We start from the raw sequence: 7,987 nt of genomic DNA, 5'->3' as shown, positions 1-7,987 counted from the left end.
GGTGCTGTTCATGCCTGACAGGTAGGGGTGGCTGGGCGGAAGAGAAGCGGTTCGCAAATTGCTGCGCTAACAGCTCGGGCTATAACGTTATTTGGGCCGCGGGTGAGCGGGAAACTGCACCTGTTGCCAGCCGCAGCTTCCTCCAGAGGGCGCTAGTAGTGGTTTGGGCAGAGAGAGTGCCACACCATATCAGCCACTTTTCATCTCAGACCCTGTGGGTGACCGTGCGCGAATGCCTGATGGCAGAACGCAGGAAGGTGCGTGTCTCGAGGGATGGGTGTCGTCACTGAAATCTACGAAATATATTGACTCGATGATTTTGCTCCCGTACGATGTCATTATACCACCGGCCAGCATGCCGATCTATGCTTGGCTTCGTTTTGGGGACAGCTCGTTCCATAGCGGCATGGGCGGCGGCGACGAAGTCTCGATGTAGATCGTCTATGTTCTTTGGGGGGGGGGGTGCATAGGACTAGCGACAGCGATCTAGTTCCTTCTGGAAAAAAAGAGTCCAGTTGGCTTTCCCTGCATTCCAGCATCTAGGTGGGGGAGGAAGTCCACGGCTGAAGTCGTGACTAGAACAAGATGGTCACTAGTGAGCACGATCAGTCATGCATGTGGACACCATAGTACGTTCAGGCGCTCTCCCAAGACGTGAGTAGCCTCCCCTGAATTCAGTTGGGTGATCTCAGGTATCTCCCCCCGGAAGTGTTGCTAGGGTGTGCCCGGTGGGATTGGGTCGTCGGAGGGAGCGGGAGATGGGGTAGTGGGTATTAAAATCCCCGGGAGTTAATGTGGGTTCATGTCCGGCAAGGGAGAGCATCTCCCCAGGTGCCAGTTCACCATCTTGAGGGCAATATATGTTGTACAAGAGGAGGGTGCCCCCAGCAAGGGTAATTCTAACAGACAAGGCCTCTACATGTTCACTTGGAACCGTCGACCGGAACAATATAGCGAGTCCGAGTGACCGGCTCCGACTTGTATAATATACCTGGTATCCACTGACTCGGATCGGCCTGTAGGAAGTGGATTTTCCCAACAAGACCATTGATATTCCACTACAAGAACTTTAGTTCTCGTCGGGACGGGGAGAGTAGGAGGGTGGGAGATGGCGTACAGTGAGAGGGGGAGAAAGAAGACGCGTGGGGTGGGAGGGTGGAGGAGTAGGGTGGGAGTAGGTGGAGGAAGAGGGTAGGAAGGGGAAGAAGAGAAGGAGTAGAGTGGGAGGTGGGTTGTAGGAGTGGGAGTAGGGTGGGGGAAAAGGAGTAAGAATAGAGTGGGAGGGGAGGAGTATAGTAGGGTGGGAGGGAGCTATGGTGAGAGGGGAGAAATGGTGGTGGATGAGAATGGAATGTTAGGGGGCGGGTATGCACCTTTTGACTTGGCAACCTCCCTTGTAAGGGGGGGAAAACCCTTTATTTATAGATAGATATGACACTGCAGTAAAGAATTAAAAATAATAATAAAATGAAAAAGATATGCATTTTATATTTATTGAGTCCACATAAGAAAATATAAAAAGATGATACACTATAAGATTTCTTTGGCTTTACTTCTTAACTTTGTACACATACTTCACAACACACACACACACTTACACACAGAATTGCAAATTGGATACTGGAAGAATGCATGAAGGAATTAACAGATAAAATATACAATATAATTAAATTCTCACTTCAAGAAGGTAAGGTGCCACAGGACTGGAAGAATGCAAACATTGTACAGTATTGATTTATAAGGGAGGAAACAAGGAAGATCCATCATATTACAGACCAGTCTTCCTGACAAGCACAGTAGCAAAAATTTGCGAAAAGGTCATAAAAAATAGATAGGTTTAAATATTTGGAAAAAAAACTATACTGAATCCAAATCAATTTGGATTCAGACAAGGAAGATCATGTACAACAAACTTGATTTGCTTGTACTCGAGATTAATAGATATAATACAAGAGAGATGGTTGGGCAGACTGTGCCTTTCTGGACCTAAAAAGGCATTTGATAAGGTACCACACAAGAAACTAATAAGGAAAATAGAGTCAATAGGTGGCATCAGAGGAAAATTATTGGAATAAATGAAAGACTTCTTGACTGGAAGGAAAATGAGAGTAGTAATTAGAGATAAACTCTCAAATTGGAAAGAAATGATAAGTGGTGTCCTGCAGGGATCAGTACTGGCCCTGATCATGTTTGCCATATATATAAATGACATGGATGAAGGAGTAGAGTGTTATATGAATGTCTTTGCAGACGATGCAAAAATACTAAAGAAAATAAGAACGGAGGAGGATTGCAACTTATTACAACAAGACTTGGACAAGATCTGGAAATGGACTCAAAAGTGGGATGTGAAATTCATACATACATATACCAAGGCTTTTTCCCCCTTACAAGGGAGGTAGCCAAAAAGGAAAAGGCATAAAATCATTCCCACCCATTCCATCCCTGAATACACTCCACACCCCTCCACCCTCCCTCTTCCCTCTTATCTTAGCACCTCCTGGATGACGGGTCATCCCTGCACCTTGTCCACTGCCCTGGGTCAGAAGCAGTGTCGCAAGACACAGCACATCCACAGCAAGGCCGCTTCATTAAATCGGTGACCCCCCCTCTCCGTCCCCCCATGCATAAAAGGAGAAGACAGGGAGAAATCCCTTCAGGCTGCGTCAAATTTTGCTCACACATACTACCTCACCCCCCATCCCCCTGCCCATTCCACCTCATGCATCACAACATCATCCATATACAACCATTCTCCATTCACCCCTGTCTTCTTTCCTCTCCTGTCCTTTCTCAACAGACATTTCCCTCTTCCCCAAAGCCCCCTTCACCCCATCCATCCATCTCATCCTAGGACATCCCCTCATGTTCACTCCCTCCACATCTGCCTTCCATACCTCTTTTACTAGTCTTTCTTCACTCATTCTTTCCATGTGTCCAAACCATCCTAATACTCTTTCATCAACCCTATCTCCCAGCTCCCTTTCCACCCCTGTTCTCCTCCTCACCTTCTCATTTCTCATTGTATCAAGCCTAGTAACCCCCATCATACTTCTCAGACACCTCATCTCAATGTCAAGAAATGTAGTATAATGGAATTTGGAAAAAGTAAAAACAGAATACTGAGAGATTATAAAATTGGTAAAGAAGAGGTCAAAAAGTAAACTCGGAAAAAGACCATGGAGTGATGATCAGCAATGACATGACACTGGACAAGCATATTAATAAGATAGTTGAAGAAACCTACAATTTATTGAGGTCAATAAAAGTGGCATTTTTCTACTTGGATGAGGAAATGATAAAAAAAAAACAAAAAAATTAACTATACTAATAAGACCAAAACTCGAGTATGCAGCAACACTATGGACACCCAGTACCAAAAAGAATATAAAAAATTAGAAAGAATACAAAGAGCAACAACAAAACTGGCACCAACTCTTTCCAAAATGACATATGAACAAAGACTGTCCAAATTAGAATTACCAACTCTGGAACAAAGAAGGGAAAGAGGAGACCTATCTATAGAATTATGAAAGGAATGGAAATCTTAGATAAGAATGATTTATTGAAATGGGACAATGAAAAAACAAGAGGACACGAAAAGAAACTCAAAAAAGATAATTACAGAAGAGATCTGGAGAGAAAAAAAAATCACACACAGTGATAGATACTTGGAACAAATTAGACAAAGAAACAGTGTGTGCAAACACTATTCAAGATTTTAAGAAGAAACTTGATGTTGAAAGATACAAAGACGGGTCACCACGAGCACAGCTCCCTTCCCATATAATACAACTAGGTAAATACATGTGTAACCAACATACCTAGTTTTTACTCCAGAGTGGCTGATGTGCTGCATGAGATGGATGGATTGTATAAACCTAAATTTGGAAAATGTAGGAGGACACAGTGTAAATACACTTAAATTGAAAAAGACTGAAGTGATAAACATATTAGAACAGTAGTGATAGGTGAGAACTCATGACTGGAGAGCAGTGACTGGTGAAGTACCACAGGGCTCAGTCTGGCACCTGTAATGGTATGACAAAATAATCTGTAGAATTGCAATGACAAGTGGTCATTGAAGTGGTTGGAAAAACCCTCTGAGACATACACACACTTATATAAATATATTTGTCTGGATTTGTGTATTTATGTGGGAAAGGGGACCGATGATGGGTGTCTGCAAGTAGCAGTCTTTCAAGACTGACATCATAATCTCATCCATGTTTCTCCTTTTCAAAACCCTTTATTACCCTCAACTCCAACAGGAGGTACAATCCTGATGGGCTGACATTCAGTCTCTGGGCTGCACCCATAATCTATCAGCTTTTTATTTCCCACACATTTTTACATGAGCTGACATCTAGTGACTGCTCCCTTGTTCTTATAATTGTAAAGTCAATGAAATAGAAGCAGACCTCCAAAAACATAATAGAGACAACAGTCTAAAGGGCCCCATTCACGACAACGATTTTCAACCCCAACCCAGATTTCGAACATGGTCGGGGTTGGAGTTGTGGTTGGCGGCTTCGCCACTCACTGCAACAACCAATTGTCTCAATTTTTCACAGTTGATCCGCAGTTCTATTGTGATAAGATGTCTGATCTCGACTCTGACGATCTTTTTAATATTGCTGTTTTTTTAGAGGCAGATAGAAAGCGCAAAAAAAAGTCAGTGGTGCAAGTCTTGGCTTCAAAAAAGAAACAAGCTATCCCATAATCAATTATTAGAGGAACTGAGACTAGAGCCTAAAGACTATATGAACTACTTAAGAATGGATGAATCCACATTTTTAGAGCTTCTGTCCTTGGTAACACCAATCATAAAAAAACAGGATACGATGATGAGGAAGGCTATTACACCTCATGAACGTCTAGCAACAGGGAGGTCATATTTTCTTCACTCATATCGCCCCAAGCACTAGGAAGAATAATTCCTGAACTTTCTACTTTTTTGCACTCCTTCCTCCATACAGTTCTTAATGAGCCAATTTTTTTAACTACATCATCACGCGTAGCTGCGGGGTTTACTTCCTTAAATTTTGAAACGAGTATTTCATAAGCATTGTTTTTCATTATTTTATTTGAGCATTCTTTACTTTTTTTCCATAGGCATGGATGTTGACGGTATATCTCAATAATCTCTCTTACGAAATCTTTACTGTACGCTTCCATTTTCTTAGTTAGGCAGCACAACTATAGCTACAAACACACGGTACGAAAATTTGGGCACAAGTGATAGATTTGGTTGTCCCCACCCATCCACCACTCTAACCCCAACACAGACATAAAGCTCCGCCCACAAAATATCAGGAAAATCTGAATGACTCCAACCCCAACCACGACCTGCAAATCGGGGTTGCGTTGTAGGTTGTTGGAGCCCATCCACGAGAAAATTTGGTCTGGGTTGGGGTTGGAAATCTGGGTTGGGGTTGAAAATCGTTGTCATGAATGGGACCCTTAACATTTCTTTCCAGTGGACAGATCTATGGAGGAGCTGAAAGATCATTGACAGTCACTGTGGGGCTATGGGTTCCCAGTAAGTGAAATTCATGTCAGCATTATCATCATCAGAAAGTTTATATTTATTTCATATGTACATACATACATACATACATATACCAAAGGCTTTTTCCCCCCTTTACATGGGGGGTAGCCAAAAAGAAAGAGGCATAGAAATCACTCCCACCCATTTCATTTCCCATATATTCCACTCCCCTCCACCCTCCTCCCTCCCTCTCATCTTGGCACCTCCTGGATGACGGGTCATCCCTGCATCCTGTCCACTGCCCTGGGTCAGAAGCAGTGTCGCAAGACACAGCACATCCACAGCAAGGCCACTTCATAAATTTGGCGACCCCCCCCTCTCCGTCCCCTCATGCAAAAAAGGAGAAGACGGGGAGAAATCCCTTTAGGCTGCGTCAAATTTTTCTCATACATACTTCCTCACCCCCCATCCCCCACCCACTCCCCCTCATGCATCACAGCCTCATCTATACACAACCCTTCTCCATTCACCCCTATCTTCTGTCCTCTCCCATCCTTCCTCTACAGACATTCCTCTCTTTTGTAAAGCCCCTTTCACCCCATCCATCCATCTCATCCTAGGACGCCCCCTCATATTCACTCCTTCCACACTTCTTTTACTAATCTTTCTTCACTCATTCTTTCCATGTGTCCAAACCATCCTAATACTCTTTCATCAACCCTATCTCCCAACTCCCTTTCCACCCCTGTTCTCCTACTCACCTCCTCATTTCTCACTCTATCTAGCCTAGTAGCCCCTATCATACTTGTCAGACATTTCATCTCAAACACATTCAAACTCCTTCTCTCTTCCTCTCTCATGTTCCATGTTTCTGCCCCGTACATTGCTGTAGGCACAATCACTCCTTCATATAACCTCCTCTTAGCATCTATTCCCAGATGTCTATTTCTCATTACACTTTTTAATCCACCAAGGCATTTACTCGCTTCTCTCAATCTACATTCTACCTCCACCCCCATTCCTCCCTTTCCTGTAACATTCACACCCAAGTATCTAAAACTATCCACTTCCTCCAGTTTCTCACCCTTAATGCTCACCTCCAGCCTACTGTCACTCTCTCCCTTTGTACATCTCATCACCTTACTTTTGCCCACATTTATCTTCAGCTTCCTTCTTTCACACACCTTCTCAAACTCTGTCACTAACTTCCTCAATCCCTCCTCTGATCCTGCTACAAGCGCAGTGTCGTCGGCAAACAACAGCTGGCTCACCTCCCACTTTTCTCCATTTTCTTTAATCATCTCCAACCCCTGACCCACTACCCTTGCATTCACCTCTTGCACCACCCCATCCATGTAAAGATTGAACAGCCAGGGCGACATGACACACCCCTGACGAAGTCCCACCCTTACTTCAAACCACTCACTCTCTCCATTTCCAATCCTAACGCAAGCTCTACTACTCTCATAAAAACTCTTGACTGCTCTTAACAGCTTTCCTCCTATCCCATATACACTACGACCGGAGATAATAGTCCATGATGAATTTTTACCATATCTCAATAACTACTACGTCGATTTAGATGAAAATTTACATGGCATTAGATTACACTATCAGTAGCCTTTCATTAAAATTTGAAGTCAATATCTTTGTTAGTTTTTTAATAATCCAATTTTTTTGTTTTTCAGGTGAACAGAGATAATAGTCCTCCTATTGAATATTAAAGAATGGGGCGTGGGAAAGATCTTACAGAGTGTGAGAGAAACAAAATTATAAAGGAAATAGCGCAAGGAAAGTCAGCTGGTGAAGTAGCCAAGAAACTAGGTCGACATATAAAGACAGTTCGTAGATTTTTACAAAATCCCAAATTTAGGAAAGTGCGCAGTGATAAAGGGAAGTTCAAGTCTGTTACATCGCGTGACATCTCTCATCTTAAGCGATGCGTAAAGAAAAACCCTGGAACTACAAGTAAAACCTTGTTTGCAGATGCTGGAATTCAAGATGTCTCCAAAACAACCCGAAATAAGATATTGTCTCAACTTGCTAAATATAATAAACCTACATGTAGGCCTCCATTGGCACCGAAACATAAAAAAGCTAGGCTAGAATGGGCGAGGAAACACATGAAAACCGATGTTAAGAATATATTATTTACAGATGAGTGCCGAGCCACGTTAGACGGGCCTGATGGATGGAGCAAAGGTTGGATATTTAATGATAACCCAGCTCACATGCGTTTGCGGCGTCAACAAGGAGGTGGAGGAGTAATGTTTTGGGCAGGTATCATGGGAGACACTATGATTGGCCCATTTAAAGTGCCAGAAGGTGTGAAAATTACTGCAACAACATACTGTGACTTTATTGAAAATGTCCTCTCAGACTGGCTGGATGAACTCCCATTATCAAAGCTCACAAAAGTCATTTTTATGCATGATAATGCACCAGCACATGCTGCCAAGAGAACAACGGAAATGCTCTCCTCCATGGGATTTAATG

The sequence above is a fragment of the Oratosquilla oratoria genome, chromosome 41 (assembly GCF_046742065.1).
Source record: "Oratosquilla oratoria isolate Oo_2021 chromosome 41, ASM4674206v1, whole genome shotgun sequence".
In the NCBI taxonomy this organism is placed as follows: domain Eukaryota; kingdom Metazoa; phylum Arthropoda; class Malacostraca; order Stomatopoda; family Squillidae; genus Oratosquilla; species Oratosquilla oratoria.
The sequence above is the reverse complement of the archived record's forward strand: the minus strand, read 5'-3'. Positions refer to the sequence as shown.